Genomic DNA, 18907 nt, shown 5'->3' with positions numbered 1-18907 from the left:
TGGAGGAATCAACCTGCCTGACTTCAGGCTCTACTACAAAGCCACAGTCATCAAGACAGTATGGTACTGGCATAAAGACAGAAATATAGATCAACGGAACAAAACAGAAAGCCCAGAGATAAATCCACGCACATATGGACACCTTATCTTTGACAAAGGAGGCAAGAATATACAATAGATTAAAGACAATCTCTTTAACAAGTGGTGCTGGGAAAACTGGTCAACCACTTGTAAAAGAATGAAACTAGAGCGCTTTCTAACACCATACACAAAAATAAACTCAAAGTGGATTAAAGATCTAAACATAAGACCAGAAACTATAAAACTCCTAGAGGAGAACATAGGCAAAACACTCTCCGACATACATCACAGCAGGATCCTCTACGACACACCTCCCAGAATATTGGACATAAAAGCAAAAATAAACAAATGGGACCTAATTAAACTTAAAAGCTTCTGCACAACAAAGGAAACTATAAACAAGGTGAAAAGACAGCCTTCGGAATGGGAGAATTAATAGCAAATGAAGCAACAGACAAACAACTAATCTCAAAAATATACAAGCAACTCCTACAGCTCAATTCCAGAAAAATAAATGATCCAATCAAAAAATGGGCCAACGAACTAAATAGAGATTTCTCCAAAGAAGACATACAGATGGCTAACAAACACATGAAAATATGCTCAACATCACTCATTATCAGAGAAATGCAAATCAAAACCAGGGTGAGGTATCATTTCACGCCAGTCAGAATGGCGTCAATCCAAAAGTCTACAAGCAATAAATGCTGGAGAGGGTGTGGAGAAAAAGGAACCCTCTTACACTGTTGGTAGGAATGCAAACTAATATAGCCACTATGGAGAACAGTGTGGAGATTCCTTAAAAAACTGGAAATAGAACTGCCTTATGATCCAGCAATCCCACTGCTGGGCATACACACTGAGGAAACCAGAATTGGAAGAGACACGTGTACCCCAATGTTCATTGCAGCACTGTTTATAGTAGCCAGGATATGGAAGCAACCTATATGTCCATCAGCAGATGAATGGATAAGAAAGCAGTGGTATATATACACAATGGAGTATTACTCAGTCATTAAAAAGAATACATTTGAATCAGTTCTAATGAGGTGGATGAAACTGGAGCCTATTATACAGAGTGAAGTAAACCAGAAAGAAAAACACCAATACAGTATACTAACACATATATATGGAATTTATAAAGATGGTAACAATAACCCTGTATCAGATCACATCAGATCAGTCGCTCAGTCATGTCCAACTCTGCAACTCCATGAATCGCAGCACGCCAGGCCTCCCTGCCCATCACTAACTCCCGGAGTTCACTCAGACTCACGTCCGTCGAGTCAGTGATGCCATCCAGCCATCTCATCCTCTGTCGTCCCCTTCTCCTCTTGCCCCCAATCCCTCCTAGCATCAGAGTCTTTTCCAATGAGTCAACTTTTCGCATGAGGTGGCCAAAGTACTGGAGTTTCAGCTTTAGCATCATTCCTTCCAAAGAAATCCCAGGGCTGATCTCCTTTAGAATGGACTGGTTGGATCTCCTTGCAGTCCAAGGGACTCTCAAGAGTCTTCTCCAACACCACAGTTCAAAAGCATCAATTCTTTGGCGCTCAGCCTTCTTCACAGTCCAACTCTCATATCCATACATGACCACTGGAAAAACAGTAGCCTTGACTCGACGAACTTTTGTTGGCAAAGTAATGTCTCTGCTTTTGAATATGCTATCTAGGTTAGTCATAACTTTCCTTCCAAGGAGTAAGCGTCTTTTAATTTCATGGCTGCAGTAACCCTGTATATGAGACAGCAAAAGAGAAACTGATATATAGAACAGTCTTTTGGGCTCTGTGGGAGAGGGAGAGGGTGAGATGATTTGGGAGAATGGCATTGAAATATGTATAATATCATATATGAAACGAGTCACCAGTCCAGGTTCGGTGCATGACACTGGATGCTTGGGGACGACCCAGAGGGATGGTATTTGGAGGGAGGAGGGAGGAGGGTTCAGGATGGGAAACACGTGTATTCCTGTGGCAGATTCATTTTGATATATGGCAAAACCAAAACAATATTGTAAAGTTAAATTAAATAAAATTAAAAAAAATAAAATACATCTATTGCTGATTTAATACAAAAGTGGTATTTTTTCCTGGATAACTAAGAAATGCAAAAAAATAAAAAAGACTACCTAAAAAATGAAGAAGTGAAACAAGATAAAATTAATATTCTATAGCTTTAAATTTTATGATTTATGATCGAAAGACAGCTTAACTAAGCGACTTCACTTTCACTTTCCACTTTCATGCATTGGAGAAGGAAATGGCAACCCACTCCAGTGTTCTTGCCTGGGGAATCCCAGGGATGGCTGAGCCTGGTGGGCTGCCGTCTATGGGGTCACACAGAGTAGGACATGACTGAAGCTACTTAACAGCAGCAACATATGCTCTACAAAGAAGTCCAATATTGGAAACTGGAGGTTAATATTCAGTGGAAGCAAATTAAAGAACTTAAATGTCATAAACACTAAATATCTCTTCATAATTTTTTAGCAATTGATAAAAGGGAATTGGGGGCTCTGGCAAATAAGGAATAGCCCCATTCGTCGCAGGTCATCCTTACAGCTGAAATACCCTGCACATAACACAGCAAGTAAACACAGAAAGACCCTAGAAGGTGAAGAGGGTAAACTACCTAAGGACCTTAGGACTTGAGGGAGACAGAGTGGCCAATCCATGGGTTTTCTATTACCTGCCCTACATTGTGGGCATGGTGCATGAAATCACGAACTAAGAATTACCAAAAGGCAACCAAAATGTTACTACTGTATGATTCCATATATATAACACCTTTGAAAAGATAAAACTATAGAAATGAATAAATGAATCGTTCTCAAGTTAGGATTAGGGACACTGGCAGGTGGGAAGGAGGAGGATGTAGTTATAAATGGGACAGAAGGGATCTTTATGGTGATAGATGTATTGTCTTCAATTTGGGTACAACTACATGTATAATAAAACTGTAGAGAAATAAATTCATACATCAGGCTTCCCTGGTGGCTCAGTGATAAAGAATCCATCTGCAATGTACCAGATGCAGGAGATGCAGGTTCAGTCCCTGGGTCAGGAAGATCCCCTGGAGGAGGTCATGGCAACCCACTCCAGTATTCTTGCCCAGGAAAATCTCATGGACATAGGAGGCTTGCAAGCTACCAGTCCATGGGGTTGCAGAGTCAGACATGATTGAAGTGACTGAGCATGCAAGCAAATGTATACATGCCTGGAGAAGTGAAGTGAAGTAAAGTCCCTCAATCGTGTCTGACTCTTTGCGACCCCATAGATTGCAGCCTGCCAGGCTCCTCTGTCCATGGGATTTTCCAGGCAATAGTACTGGAGTAGATTGCCATTTCCTTCTCCAGGGTATCTTCCCAACCCAGGGCTCGAACCCGGGTCTCCCGCATTGTAGACAGACGCTTTACCATCTGAGCCACCAGGGAAATCCATGCCTACATGTACAAATTAGTGCAACTAACTCAAGAAATCTGAATAAGATATGTGGACATTCTCACTGTCAATATCTTAATTGTTATATTGTACTATAGTTTGCAAGATGATACCTTTGAAGAAATTGGATAAAGGGTACACAATATCTTGCTTACTTGTTATTTTTTTTTTTGAATCTACAATGATTTCTAAGTAAAAAATTTAAAAGTTAATTTTTATGTTCCTTAGTAAGAAATGTGTAGAGGAATTTTTACTACAGATTTTAAAACTAAAATTAATATAATACAAATGTCTACCTTATGTACATCTTCTCAGTGGGCTAAACTTTAAAATTTCTGACAGGAAACATTACCTTAAAAAACATTTCATTCTATACTTAATATTCTCTGAATGAAAAGTTTCCTTTGTGCAGCATTATTCTACACATTTTATTCTAATATCAAAAATACACAAAATACTCCAAATTCTCTTTTAGTTAATCTTTTTTAAGATAAAACTCCCCATTTAATTCATATTCCATTAATAAGATACAATTTACTGATCCTTCATTAGGCAGTTTGAACCCCTTTGATAATGCTTTTATTTATTTCTATTTTTTAAATATGAATTCAAAATTCCACATGATATACTGATTAAAATTAACAATTTAAATATTGCAGAAGAAAACACTAGTCAATCTTAAAATAAACAGAAAGAGAAAACATCCACTATTAAGAAAATATTGAAAACAAAATTTTAAAAATTAAAAAGATTATTAATAAACAATGGTAAAACTTCAAGCTATCTAATATACATGTGTTAGAATTCCTAAAGGAATAAAAAGGAACAGGAAAAATATTTGAAGGTTAAAAACAATTATTTGAATTATCTTCAAATTTGATAAAAATAAAAACAAACCGATTCAATAATTCAAGTTCAAAAAGTATAAACCCCAGTCACAAAATACCAAAAGAAAACTATACCAAAACGCACCATAATCAAGTTGCTCAAAACCAATTATAATAAGAAGAACTTACAGGCAACAGAGTAAAACAAATTTTACAAAGAAGTGGAAAAAAAAAAAAAAACTATATATATATATATAGTTTTTTTTTTTTTTTCTCAGAAATGATGTGAGATGAGAGTGGAGTAACATTTCTCAAGTACTGAATGTATAATTTAACTATCTAGAAGTCTATTCCAATTAAAATACATTTAAAAAATCATAGGCGAAGTACTTTTCAGACAGAAAAAAGCTGAAATAGTACACTACCTAAACAGTCATAAGAAATAGAGAAATGTCTTCAGACACGAGTAAAGTTATATCACAGAGAAATATGAGTCAACATACAAAAATACATAGCACCAGAAATGTTAATTTCTTAGGTAAGTACATATATTTCTTATCATATAAATCTCCTTAAAAGACAGCTAAGCATTGAATAAAAAGAATAGTATATTATAATATATATATATATACAGATAAAATATATGACAACAATAGAATAAGAGCTGGGAAGAAAGATGTGAAATTATATTAGCTTAAGTTTTTAAATGATGTATAAAGTGGTACACAGAAATAGATACCTTCCTCAACAAAATATGAACAAATTAAGGAGATATCCATGGCCAAGGTCAGAAAAACCCTAGTAAGACCATAGGCATTGGAGTGGTTGGGAGGAGATACCCCACATCCAGGGGCAAAGGAGAAGCCCCAGCAAGATGGTAGGAGGGGTGAATTTGCATTTAGGATCAAACCCCATTCCTGCCAAAGACACTCATAGGGCTCAAACAAACTTGTGCGTACCAGGACCCAGGGACCCCACAGAGACTGGGACAGAACTGTGTTTGAGCATCTCCTGTGGAGGTACGGGTTGGCAGTGGTCTGCCGCAGGGACAGGGGCTCTGGGTGTGGGTACAGTATAAGTCCCCTTGGAGGAGGTCATCATTAACCCCACTATAGAGCTGCCAGAACTTACATAGGACTGGGAAATAGACTCATGGAGAGCACAACAAAATCTTGTGCACCAGGACCCAGGACAAAGGAACAGTGACCCTCTAGGAGACATGCCTGTGGGTGTCTGGGAGTCTCCAGTGAAGGCTTGGGTCAGTGGTGGCCTGCTGCAGGGTTGGGGGCACAGACTGTAGCAGTACATGCCTGGGATCTTTTGAGGGAGGTCACCATTATCTTCATTACATCCACCATAGTTTGGCCCCAGGTAAATAGCAGGAAGGGAACAGAGCTCCACCCTTCAACATAAAATTGGATTAAAGATTTACTGAGCATGGCCCTGCCCATCAGAACAAGACCCAGTATCCCACTCAGTCAGTCTTTCCCATCAGGAACTTTTTCATAAGTTACTTATCCTTCTCCATCAGAAGACAGACAGACTGAAAAGCACCATCACAGAAAACTAACCAATCTGATCACATAGACCACAGCCTTGTCTAACTCAATGAAATTATGAGCCATGCCCTGTAGCGCCACCCAAGATGGACGGGTCATGGTGGAGAGTTCTGACAAAATGTGGTTCACTGGAGAAGGGAATGGCAAACCACTTCGGTATTCCTGCCTTCAGAACCCATGAACAGTATGAAAAGGCAAGCAGATAGGACACTAAAAGATGAACCCCCCAGGATGGTAGGTGCCCAATATGCTATTGGAGATCAGTGGGGAAATAACTCCAGAAAGAATGAAGAGATGAAGCCAAAGCAAAAACAACACCCAGTTGTGGATATAATGGGTAATGGAAGCAGGCTCCAACTGTAAATAGCAATATTGCATAGAAACCTGGAATGTTAGGTCAATGAATTGAGGCAAATTGGAAGTAGTCAAACAGGAGATGGCAAGAGTGAATGTTGACATTTTAGGAATCAGTGAACTAAAACGGACTGAAATAGGTGAATTTAACGCAGATGACCATTATATCTACTACTGTGGGCAAGAATCCCTTAGAAGAAATGGAGTAGCCATCATAGTCAACAAAAGACTCAAAAATGCAGTAACTGGATGCAGTCTCAAAAACAACAGAATGATCTCTGTTCGTTTCCAAGGCAAACCATTCGATATTACGGTAATCCAAGTCTATGCTCTGGCCAGTAATGCTGAAGAAGCTGAAGTTAAACAGCTCTATGAAGACTTACAAGGCCTTCTATAATTAACATCCAAAAAAGATGTTCTTTTCATTATAAGGGACTGGAATGCAAAAGTAGGAAGTCAAGAAACACCTGGGGTAACAGGCAAATTTGGCCTTGGAGTACAGAATGAAGCAGGGCAAAGGAAAATAGAGTTCTGCCAAGAGAACACACTGGTCCTACCAAACACCCTCTTCCAAACACACAAGAAGACTCTACACATGAACATCACCAGATGGTCAACACTGAAATCTGATTGATTATATTCTTTGCAGCCAAAGATGGAGAAGCTCTATACAGTCAGCAAAAACAAGAGGGAGCTGCCTGTGGCTCAGATCATGAACTCCTTATGGTCAAATTGAGACTTAAGTTGAAGAAAGTAGGGAAAATGACTAGACCATTTAGGTATGACCTAAATCAAATCCCAAATGATTATACAAAGGAAGAGAGAAATAGATTTAAGGGACTATGCCTGATAGAGTATGTTATGAACTACAGATGAAAGTTTGTGACATTGTATAGGACAGAGATCAAGATATTCCGCAAGAAAAAGAAATGCAGAAAAGCAAAATGGCTGTCTGCGGAGGCCTTACAAATAGCTGTGAAAAGAAGAGAAGACAAAAGCAAAGGAGAAAAGGAAAGATATACCTATTTGAATGAAGAATTCCAGAGAATAGCAAGAAGAGATAAGAAAGCCTTCCTCAGTGATCAGTGCAAAGAAATAGAGGAAACCATTACAATGGGAAAGACTAGCGATCTCTCCAAGAAAATTAGAGATACCAAGGGAACATTTCATGCAAAGATGAGCACAATAAAGGACAGAAATGGTAGTGAAGTAACAGAAGCAAAAGATATTAAGCACAGGTGGCAAGAATTCACAGAAGGACTGTACAAAACAGATTTTCATGACCTAGATAATCACAATGGTGTGATCACTCACTTAGAGCCAGACATCCTAGGATGTGAAGTCAAGTGGGCCTAGGAAGCATCACTATGAACAAAGTTAGTGGAAATGATGGAATTCCAGTTAGCTATTTTAAATCCTAAAAGATGATGCTGTAAAACTGCTGCACTCAATATGCCAGCAAATTTATAAAACTTAGCAGTGGCCAAAGCACTGCAAAATGTCAGTTTTCATTCCAATCCCAAAGAAAAGCAATGCCAAAGAATGATCAAACTACCACACAATTACACTCATCTCACATGCTAGTAAAGTAATGCTCAAAATTCTCCAAGCCAGGCTTCAGCAATACGTGAACTGTGACCTTCCAGATGTTCAAGCTTGATTTAGAAAAGGCAGAGGAACTAGAGATCAAATTGCCAACATCTGCTGGATCATCAAAAAGGCAAAAGAGTTCCAGAAAAACATCTATTTCTGCCTTATTGACTACACCCAAGCCTTTGACTTTGTGGATCACAATAAACTGTGGAAAATTCTGAAAGAGATGGGAATACCAGACCTTCTGACCTGCCTCTTGAGAAATCTGCCTGCAGGTCAGGAAGAAACATTTTGAGCTGGACATGGAACAACAGACTGATTCCAAATAGGAAGAGGAGTATGACAAGGCTGTATATTGTCACCCTGCTTATTTATCTTATATGCAAAGTACATCATGAAAAACTCTGCGCTGGATGAAGCACAAGCTGGAATCAAGATTGCTGGGAGAAATATCAATAACCTCAGATATGCAGATAACACGACCCTTACAGTAGAAAGTGAAGAAGAAATAAAGAGCCTCTTGATGATAGTGAAAGTTGAGAGTGAAAAAGGTGGCTTAAAAATCAACATTCAGAAAACTAAAATCATAGCATCTGGTCCCATAACTTCATGGCAAATAGATGGGGAAACAATGGAAATAGTCACAGGCTTTATCTTTTTGGGCTCCAAAATCACTTCAGATGGTGACTGCAGCCATGAGAATTAAACATGCTTGCTCCTTGGAAGAAAAGTTATATTCAACTTAGACAGCATACTATAAGAGATATTATCTTACCAACTAAGGTCCATCTAGTCAAGGCTATAGTTTTTCCAGTAGCTATGCATGGATGTGAGAGTTGGACTATAAAGAAAGCTGAGAGCCCCTTGGATTGCAAGATGATCCAACCAGTTCATCCTAAAGGAAACCAACCCTGAATATTCATTGGAGGGACTGATATTGAAGCTGAAACTCTAATCCTTTGGCCACCTGATGAGAAAAGCTGACTCATTTGAAAAGACCCTGATGCTGGGAAGATTGAAGGCAGGGGTTGAATGGGAAAACAGAGCATGAGATTGTTGGATGGCATCACCGAGTCAGTGGACGTGATTTTGAGTAAGTTCCAGGGATGGTTATGGACAGGGAGGTGTGGTGTGCTGCATCCAATGAGGTTGCAAAGAGTCAGACACGACTGAGCCTGAACAGAACTGAACTCAAATCCAACAATATACTAAAAGGATCATACATCATGATCATGAGGGGTTTATCCCAGGGATGCAAGGATTTTTCAATGTCTATAAGTTAATCAATATGATACAGCATATAACCAAAATAAAGAGTAGAACCCATATGAAAATCTCAATAGATGCAGAAAAAGGTTTTGATAAAATACAACATTTATTTATGATTCAAATTCTCCAAAAGTGTGCATAGAGTTAACATACCTTACATAAAAAAGGCCACATATGACAAACTCAGAACTAATATACCCAATGGTGAAAAGCTGAATCCATTCCTTCAAAGATCAAGAACAATACCAGAAGACCCACTGTCACCACTTCTATTCAACATAATTTTGGAAGTCCTAAGCACAACAATCGGAGAAGAAAAAGATATTACAGGAATCCAAATTGGAAAGCATGAAGTAAAACTGTCACTGCTTGCAAATGACATGATGCTGTACATAGAAAATCCTAAGGATGCAACCAGAAAACTTTGAGAGCTCATCTACGAATTTGGTAAAACTGCAAGATATGAATTTAATACACAGAAATCTGCTGCATTTCTATTCATTAGCAACAAACTACCAGAAAGAGAAATTAAGCAAACAATCCCATGTACCATCACATAAACAATAAATAAAACAAAACAAAATAAAATACCTATGAATAAACTACTTAAGGAGGCAAAAGACCACTACTTTTAAATTTATAAGACACTGATGAAAAAATTGAAGGCATAAATTGATGAAAAGATTATACTATGCTCTTGGATTGAAAGGTTCAGTACTATTAAAATAACCACAATAACGAAGGTAATCTACAGATTCAATGCAAACTCTATCAAATTAGCAATGGAATTTTCAGAGAAGTTGAACAAAATTTTTGTTAATTTCTATTGACACACAAAAGACCTCCAAAAGTCAAAACAATCTTGAGAAAGAAGAACTGAGTGGGAGGAAATGGATTCCTTGAATTCAGACTATACTACAATGCTACAGTCATCAAAGCAGTATGGTAAGCAGAACATATTAAGTAGAAGTGGCAAGAATATACAGAAGAATTGTACAAAAAAGATCTTCACGACCAAGATAATCACGATGGTGTGATCACTCACCTAAGGCCAGACATCCCAGAATGTGAAGTCAAGTGGGTCTTAGAAAGCATCACTACGAACAAAGCTAGTGGAGATGATGGAATTCCACTTGACCTATTTCAAACCCTGAAAGATGATGCTGTGAAAGTGCTGCACTCAGTATGCAGCAAATCTGGAAAACTCAGCAGTGGCCACAGGACTGGAAAAGGTCAGTTTTCATTCCAATCCCAAAGAAAGGCAATGCCAAAGAATGCTCAAACAACCGCACAGTTGCACTCATCTCACACGCTAGTAAAGTAATGCTCAATATTCTCCAAGCCAGGTTTCAACAATATGTGAACCGTGACCTTCCAGATGTTCAAGCTGGTTTTAGAAAGGCAAAGGAACCAGAGATCAAATTTCCAACATCCTCTGGATCATGGAAAAAGCAAGAGAGTTCCAGAAAAAACATCTATGTCTGCTTTAATGACTATGCCAAAACCTTTGACTGTGTGAATCACAATAAACTGTGGAAAATTCTTCAAGAGATGGGAATACCAGACCTCCTGACCTACTTTTTAAGAATCATATATGCAGGTCAGTAAGCAACAGTTAGAACTGGACATGGAACAATAGACTGGTTCCAAATAGGATAAGGAGTACGTCAAGGCTGTATATTGTCACCCTGCTTATTTAACTTCTATGCAGAGTACACCATGAGAAACACTGGGCAGGAAGAAGCACAAGCTGGAATCAAGAATGCTGGGAGAAATATCAATAACCTCAGATATGCAGATGACACCACCCTTATGGCAGAAAGTGAAGAGGAACTCAAAAGCCTCTTGAGGAAAGTGAAAGTGGAGAGGGAAAAAGTTGGCTTAAAGCTCAACGTTCAGAAAACGAAGATCATGGCATCTGGTCCCATCACTTAATGGGAAATAGATGTGGAAACAGTGGAAAGTGTCAGACTTTATTTTTTGGGGCTCCAAAATCACTGCAGATGGTGACTGCAGCCATGAAATTAAAAGGCGCTTACTCCTTGGAAGAAAAGTTATGAGCAACCTAGATAGCATATTGAAAAGCCGAGACATTACTTTGCCAACAAAGTCCATCTAGTCAAGGCTACTGTTTTTCCAGTGGTCACGTATGGATGTGAGAGTTGGACTGTGAAGAAAGCTGAGCACCAAAGAATTGATGCTTTTGAACTCGGGTGTTGGAGAAGATTCTTGAGAGTCCCTTGGACTGCAAGGAGATTTAACCAGTCCATTCTGAAGGAGATCAGCCCTGGGATTTCTTTGGAAGGAATGATGCTAAAGCTGAAACTCCAGTACTTGGGCCACCTCATGCGAAGAGTTGACTCATTGGAAAAGACTCTGATGCTGGGAGGGATTGGGGGCAGGAGGAGAAGGGAACGAGAGGGTGAGATGTCTGGATGGCATCACTGACTCGATAGACATGAGTCTGAGTGAACTCCGGGAGTTGATGATGGACAGAGAGGCCTCGTGTGCTGTGATTCATGGGGTCACAGAGTCAGACACCCCTGAGCGACTGAACTGAACTGAACTGGCACAAAAACTGACATATAGATCAATGGAACAAAAGCCCAGAAATAATCCCATACACCACTTATGGTCAGTTGATCTACTACAAAGGAGGCAAGAATATACAGTGAATAAAAAAACTGTCTGTTCAAAAGTGGTGCTGAGAAAACTGGACTTTAGAACACTCTCTAACAATGTGTACAAAAAATAAATTCCAAATGGATTAAACACCTAAATTTAAGCCTGGATACTATAAAACTTTTAGAGGAAAACATAGGCAGCACATGCTTTGACATAAATCACAGCAACATTTTTTTTGGAACTGTCACATAAAGGAAATAAAATCAAAAACAAACAAATAGAACCTAATTAAACATAAAAACTTTTGTATAGCAATGGAAATAGTGACAAATTAAAGACAAGTTACTGAAAGGAAGAAAATTTGCAAATGGTATGACCTATAAGAGCTTAATTTCCTGGCTGCAATCACCATCTCCAGTGATTTTGAGCCATTGAAAGAAAAGTTATGACCAACCTAGATAGTATATTGAAAAGCAGAGATGTTACTTTGCCAACAAAGATCCGTCTAGTCAAGGCTATGGTTTTTCCAGTGGCCATGTATGGATATGAGAGTTGGACTGTGAAGAAACCTGAGCACCAAAGAATTGATGTTTCTGAACTGTGGTGTTGGAGAAGACTCTTGAGAGTCCCAAGGAAATCCAACCAGTCCATTGTAAAGGAGATCAGTCCTGGGTATTCATTGGAATGAGTGATGTTGAAGCTGAAACTCCAGTACTTTGGCCACCTCATGCAAAGAATTGATTCATTGGAAAAGACCCTGATGCTGGGAGGGATTGAGGGCAGGAGACAAAGGGGACGACAGAGGATGAGAACGCTGGATGGCATCACTGACTCAATGGACGTGAGTCTGAGTGAACTCTGGGAGTTGGTGATGGACAGGAAGGCCTAGCGTGCTGTGATTCATGCAGTCAGAAAGAGTTGGACACAACTGAGTGACTGAATGAACTGATAAGGGCTTAAAATCCAACATATTCAGTTCAGTTCAGTTGCTCAGTCATGTCCAACTCTTTTCGACCCCATGAATCTCAGCACACCAGGCCTCCCTGTCCATCACCAACTCCCGAAGTTCACCCAGACTCACGTCCATCGATCAGTGATGCCATCCAGCCATCTCATCCTCTGTCGTCCCCTTCTCCTTCTGCCCCCAATCCCTCCCAGAATCAGAGTCTTTTCCAATGAGTCAGCTCTTCGCATGAGGTGGCCAAAATACTGGAGTTTCAGGTTCAGCATCATTCGTTCCAAAGAAATCCCAGGGCTGATCTCCTTCAGAATGGACTGGTTAGATCTCCTTGCAGTCCAAGGGATTCTCAAGAGTCTTCTCCAACACCACAGTTCAAAAGTATCAATTCTTCGGCACTCAGCCTTCTTCACAGTCCAACTCTCACATCCATACATGACCACAGGAAAAACCATAGCATTGACTAGACAAACCTTTGTTGGCAAAGAAATGTCTCTGCTTTTCAATATGCTATCTAGGTTAGTCATAACTTTTCTTCCAAGGAGTAAGCATCTTTTAATTTCATGGCTGCAGTCACCATCTGCAGTGATTTTGGAGCCCAAAAATATAAAATCTGACACTGTTTCCCCATCTATTTCCCATGAAGTGAAGGGACCAGATGCCATGATCTTCGTTTTCTGAATGTTGAGCTTTAAGCCAAATTTTTCCCTCTCCACTTTTACTTTCCTCAAGAGGCTTTTGAGTTCCTCTTCACTTTCTGCCATAAGGGTGGTGTCATCTGCATATCTGAGGTTATTGATATTTCTCCTGGCAATCTTGATTCCAGCTTGTGTTTCTTCCTGCCCAGCGTTTCTCATGGTGTACTCTGCATAGAAGTTAAATAAGCAGGGTGACAATATACAGCCTTGACATACTCCTTACCCTATTTGGAACCAGTCTGTTGTTCCATGCCCAGTTCTAACTGTTCCTTCTTGACCTGCATATAGTTTCTCAAGAGGCAGGTCAGGTGGTCTTTATTCCCATCTGTTTCAAACTTTTCCAGTTTATTGTGATCCACACAGTTTTTGGCATAGTCAATAAAGAGACCTCTTGGACAATATTAAATATACCAACATCCACGTTATAGGAGTTCTCAGAAGGAAAAGAGAAAGAGAAAGGGACTCTGAAAATAAAGGAAGTGAAAGATTTTCTAGCAAAAACTACACCAACATGAGAAAGGAAACAAGTCCAGAAAGTGTAGAGAATCCCATACAGATGAACACAGGGAAGAACACAGAGAGACACATATTAATCAAATTTATAAAAATTAAACATGAAAAAATACTAAAAGCAATAAGGGAAAAGCAGCAAATAACACACAAGGGAATCCCCATAAGGCTATCAATTTATTTATCAGCAGAAACTCTGTAGACTAGAAGGGAATGGTATAATATATTTCAAGTGTTGAAAGGCAAAAACTTCCACACAAGAATACTCTACCCAGCAAGATTCTAATGCATAGTTGATGGAAAAATTAAAAAGTATAAAGATAAGAAAAAGCTAAGAGAATTCAGTACCCCCAAACTAGCCTTACAACAAATTCTAAAGGACTTTCTCTGAGTGGAAAAGAGACTCACCACCTAAAACAAATTTGTGCATATAGAGACTGCTAAATCAAAACCTCATGGAGGCAGCACACTCCAAAACTATGAGAGATACATAAAAACAAAGAAAAAAATCAACCCAAGTACCATACTAAAAATGGTCATCAGACTGCAAGGGAAAAGAACAAAAGGGGAAGGGAAGAAAAAAGACCTACAAAAGTAAACCCAAAACAATTAAGAGGATGGCAATAGGAACATACATACAGATAATTACTCTAAATATAAATGGATTGAATGTTCCTACCAAGAGATGCAGACTGACTGAATGGATACAAAAATAAGATAAATATATATCCTGTCTATGACAGAACCATTTCAGACCTAGGGAAACATACAGACTGAAAGTGAAGGGATGAAAAAAGATCTCCCATGCAAATTGGAATCAAAAGAAAGTTGGCTCAGGAATACTCATATCAGACAAAATCAACTTTAAAATGAAGACTCTTGTTTTAAGGGACAAGGAAGAACATGCATAATTATAAAGAAATCAATCAAAGAAGAAGATATAATAATTGTAAACATATATGCAACCAACATAGCAGCACTTTAATATATAAGGCAAATGCTAACAGTCATAAAAGGGGAAATCAACAACAACACAATAATAGTGGGGAAATTTAATACCCACTTTCATCAATAGACAGATCATCCAGACAGAAAAATAAGGAAGACAAATAGCAGATGACTTATTAGACTAGATAGACTTAATCAGTGTCTATAGGATATGCTATCTGAAAGCAGCAGAATATACTTTCCTCAAAGGTGCACGTGGAACATTCTCCAGGAGACATCATATCTTGAGTCATGAATCAAGCCTTGGTAAATTTAAGAAAATTGAAATCATGAAATTAGAAATCAACAAGGAAAAAATAGCAAAATCTAAACATGTGGAGGGTAAACAATATGTTATCAAACAACTAATGGATCACTGAAGAAATATAAATATTTAAATAAAAATACAAAAGGAAATATAAAAGAAAATAAAAAACAAAAGGAAATGTTACAAAAGGAAATTAAAAAATACAAATATGGAAACTCAGCAGTGACCACAGGACTGGAAAAGATCAGTTCTCTTTCCAATACCAAAGAAAGGCAACGACAAAGAATGTTCAAACTACCACACAATTGCACGCATCTCACACACTAGCAAAGTAATGCTCAAAATTCTCCAAGCCATGTTTCAACAAATGTGAACCAAGAACTTTCAGATGTTCAAGCTGGATTTAGAAAAGGCGGGGGAACCAGAGATCAAATTGCCAACATAGGTTGGATCATTGAAAAGACAAGAGAGTTCCAGGAAAATATCTACTTCTTCTTTATTGACTATGCCAAACACTTTGACAGTGTGGATCACTACAAACTGTGGAAAATTTTTTAAGTTATGGGAATACCAGACCACTTCACCAGCCTCCTAGGAAATCTGTATGCAGGTCAAGTAGCAACAGTTACAACCGAACATGGAACAATAGACTGGTTTCAAATTGGAAAAGGAGTACCACAAGGCTGTATATTGTCACCCTGCTAATTTAACTTACATGCAGAGTACATCATGAGAAATGCCAGACTGGATGAAACACATGTTGGAATCAAGATTGCCAGGAAAAATATCAATTAACCTCAGATATGCAGATTACATACATAAATCAATATGATATACCAAGTTAACACACTGAAGAATAAAAACCATATGATCATCCCAATAGATGCAGAAAAAATTTTTTTTTTAATTCAACACCCATTTATGATTAAAAAAAAAAAACAAAACAACTTTCCAGAGAGTGGACATAGAGCAAATACAATGACAAACCCACAGGAAACATCATTCTCAATGGTAAAACACTAAAAGCATTTCTTCTAAGATCAAGAATTAGATAAGGATGTTTACTTTCACCACTTGTATTCAACATAGTTTTGGATGTCCTGCAATCAGAGCAAGAAAAAAAATAATCCAATAATCAAATTGGAAAAGTCACTATAGAAAACAATTTGGAGGTTCCTTAAATACCTAAATATAGAACTACCATATGATCCAGCAATCCCACTCCTTGGCGTATAGACAGAGAAAACTATAGTTTGAAAGGATACATGTACCCTAATGTTCATTGCAGCACTATAATAGCCAGGACATGGAAGCAACATAGATGCCTATCAATAGACGGATGGATAAAGAAGATTTAGTACATACATACAATGGAATATTATTCAGCCATAAAAAATTACAGAATAATGCCATTTGCAGCAACATGGATAGACCCTGAGAGCGTGCAGGTGGCACAGTGGTAAAGAATACACCGCCAATGCAGGAGACACAAGAAATGTGGGTTCAGTACCTGGGTTTGGAAGATCCCTGAGAGTAGGTAATAACAGCCCACTCCAATATTCTTGCCCAGGAAATTCTAGGTACAGAGGAACCTTGGGGCTACAGCCCATGGGATTGCAAACAGATGAGACTGAGCATGCACACACACACACACACACACACATACAAGGATGGGATTTGAGATTGTCCTATTGAATGAAGTAAGTCAGAAAGAGAAGAAAAAATGCCATATATCACTTATATCTAGAATCTTAAAAAATGTTATCAACAAGACTATTTACAAAACAGAAATTGATTCTTAGATATATAAAACAAATTTATGGCTATGAAGGCAAAAAGTAAGGAAAGATAAATTGGGGATTGGGGTTGACATATACACACTACTATATATAAAATAGATAACTAATAAGAACCTACTTTATAGCTTGGGATCCCTACTCAACACTCTGTAATGAATTGTATGGAAATAGAATTTTTTAAAAAGTATATATATATATGTACATGTATAACTAACCCATTTTGCTGTTTAGCATAAACAAACAACATTGTAAATCAGCTATACTCCAAAAGCAAAAATTGAAAATAAAAGGATAATAATGAGGAATTGTTTTTAACCCATCAGACTGACACAATTTCAAATGAATGGGAATATACACAACATGCAAGAGTATGTCTTTAACATCAAAAGCAAATTTAAGTCACCAACTTGCTAACTTGATCTAGTTAACCACACATGATAAGAAATGACCCTTGAGTCTGGATGTAGGTTACAAAATACTTAGACAGTTATATGTTAACACAGAAATTGTAATCAAGACAGAAAAAGAATGAGAAAACAGACACAAAAACACCTGTAATTTAAGCCTGCAAACACCAAGAAGAAATTTAACACCAAGAAAGTTAACATAATCCATAATCAGAATAGAAATTCACTCCATATGAAAATCACTTAATAGCTCTATCTAACAAAGATTTTAAAATAAGATATTAAAAATATTTGGTAGATTTATCAATAATATAGAATAGCTATCTTTTAAAAGAACATATTATGAAACAAAAATAAAATATGAAAAAATCTATAAAAGTGAAATGCATAAATTTAAAAAGTAAATACTAAAATAAAAATACATATATAGGAAAACAATGAGATAAAAATAAGTTGGAAATCAGAAAATGGACCACACCTGATCAGAATAGAAAAGACAATGAGATAAAAACAAGAAGCAACATTTAAAATATCAAGGATAAATCAAGAATTCCCAATGGTAATCTAATATCAGTTCTTGATGAGAGAACAGAGAGAATTACTGTGAATCACATTTATAGATACCATTGCTGAGAAATTTAAAAATTTGGAAAAACAAGAGAACTCAGATGCAAAGTACTCTCCAAGCATAGGCTACGTTAAAAATAAATCCACATGCAGACATATCAGTGAAATTTCAAAATATCAAAGAAAGCATCTGAAATTACCAAGGATAAAAGAAATTTTACAAGTGAATAGTTACTGTCAGACTTCATCAAGGAAAATAGCAGGATGGAGATAAAAATGTATTACCAATAACATGTTAAATAAATGACTCAATCTAAAATTTAATATCTAGCTATGCTTTCATTTATAACTGAGAATACAAGAAATAGGTCTTTATGTGTACAATAGTGACTACATAGTGTAATGCCCTCAATATTAATAATAACAATAAACTACTAAAGAGTAGTCAATTCTAAAGGAAATCAACCATGAACAGTCCATAGCATCACAAAAGAGTTCGACACGACTTAGTGACTGAACAACAAAGAATTTAATTCAGCAAATAGAAGAGGAACCATGAGAGAAACTGTAGGATAGAACCACTGCTCAGGGTAGCAGTTGATATATTTTGTCAATGAATTGGATTGTTTTGAATGTAAAGTAATACTGTTCTTAATTGTGCTTGAAAATACATTAAAAATGATAAAATTATTGGACAGACTGTGCAATAAATATTTTGGCATTTTGATCCTAAAAGATAAATATGTTTAGGAATAATGTAGATTAATACTGATTTTTAAAAATTTAAACACTAAAGGGTAATCATTCTATATAAACATTTCAAAACAAAGACGCCAAAGACATTTCACTTCGTTTAGATATCTTGATTTGTATGATACCAATTTGTTACAAATTTTTTGAAAATGTCTTTATTCTGGTAATTCCACATATATGGGTTTTCTTTTTTTTCTTTCCTTATTTTTTGA

This window comes from Bos javanicus, chromosome 6, assembly GCF_032452875.1.
Source record: "Bos javanicus breed banteng chromosome 6, ARS-OSU_banteng_1.0, whole genome shotgun sequence".
NCBI classification, from domain to species: Eukaryota; Metazoa; Chordata; class Mammalia; order Artiodactyla; family Bovidae; genus Bos; species Bos javanicus.
Note: the sequence above shows the minus strand (reverse complement) of the source record.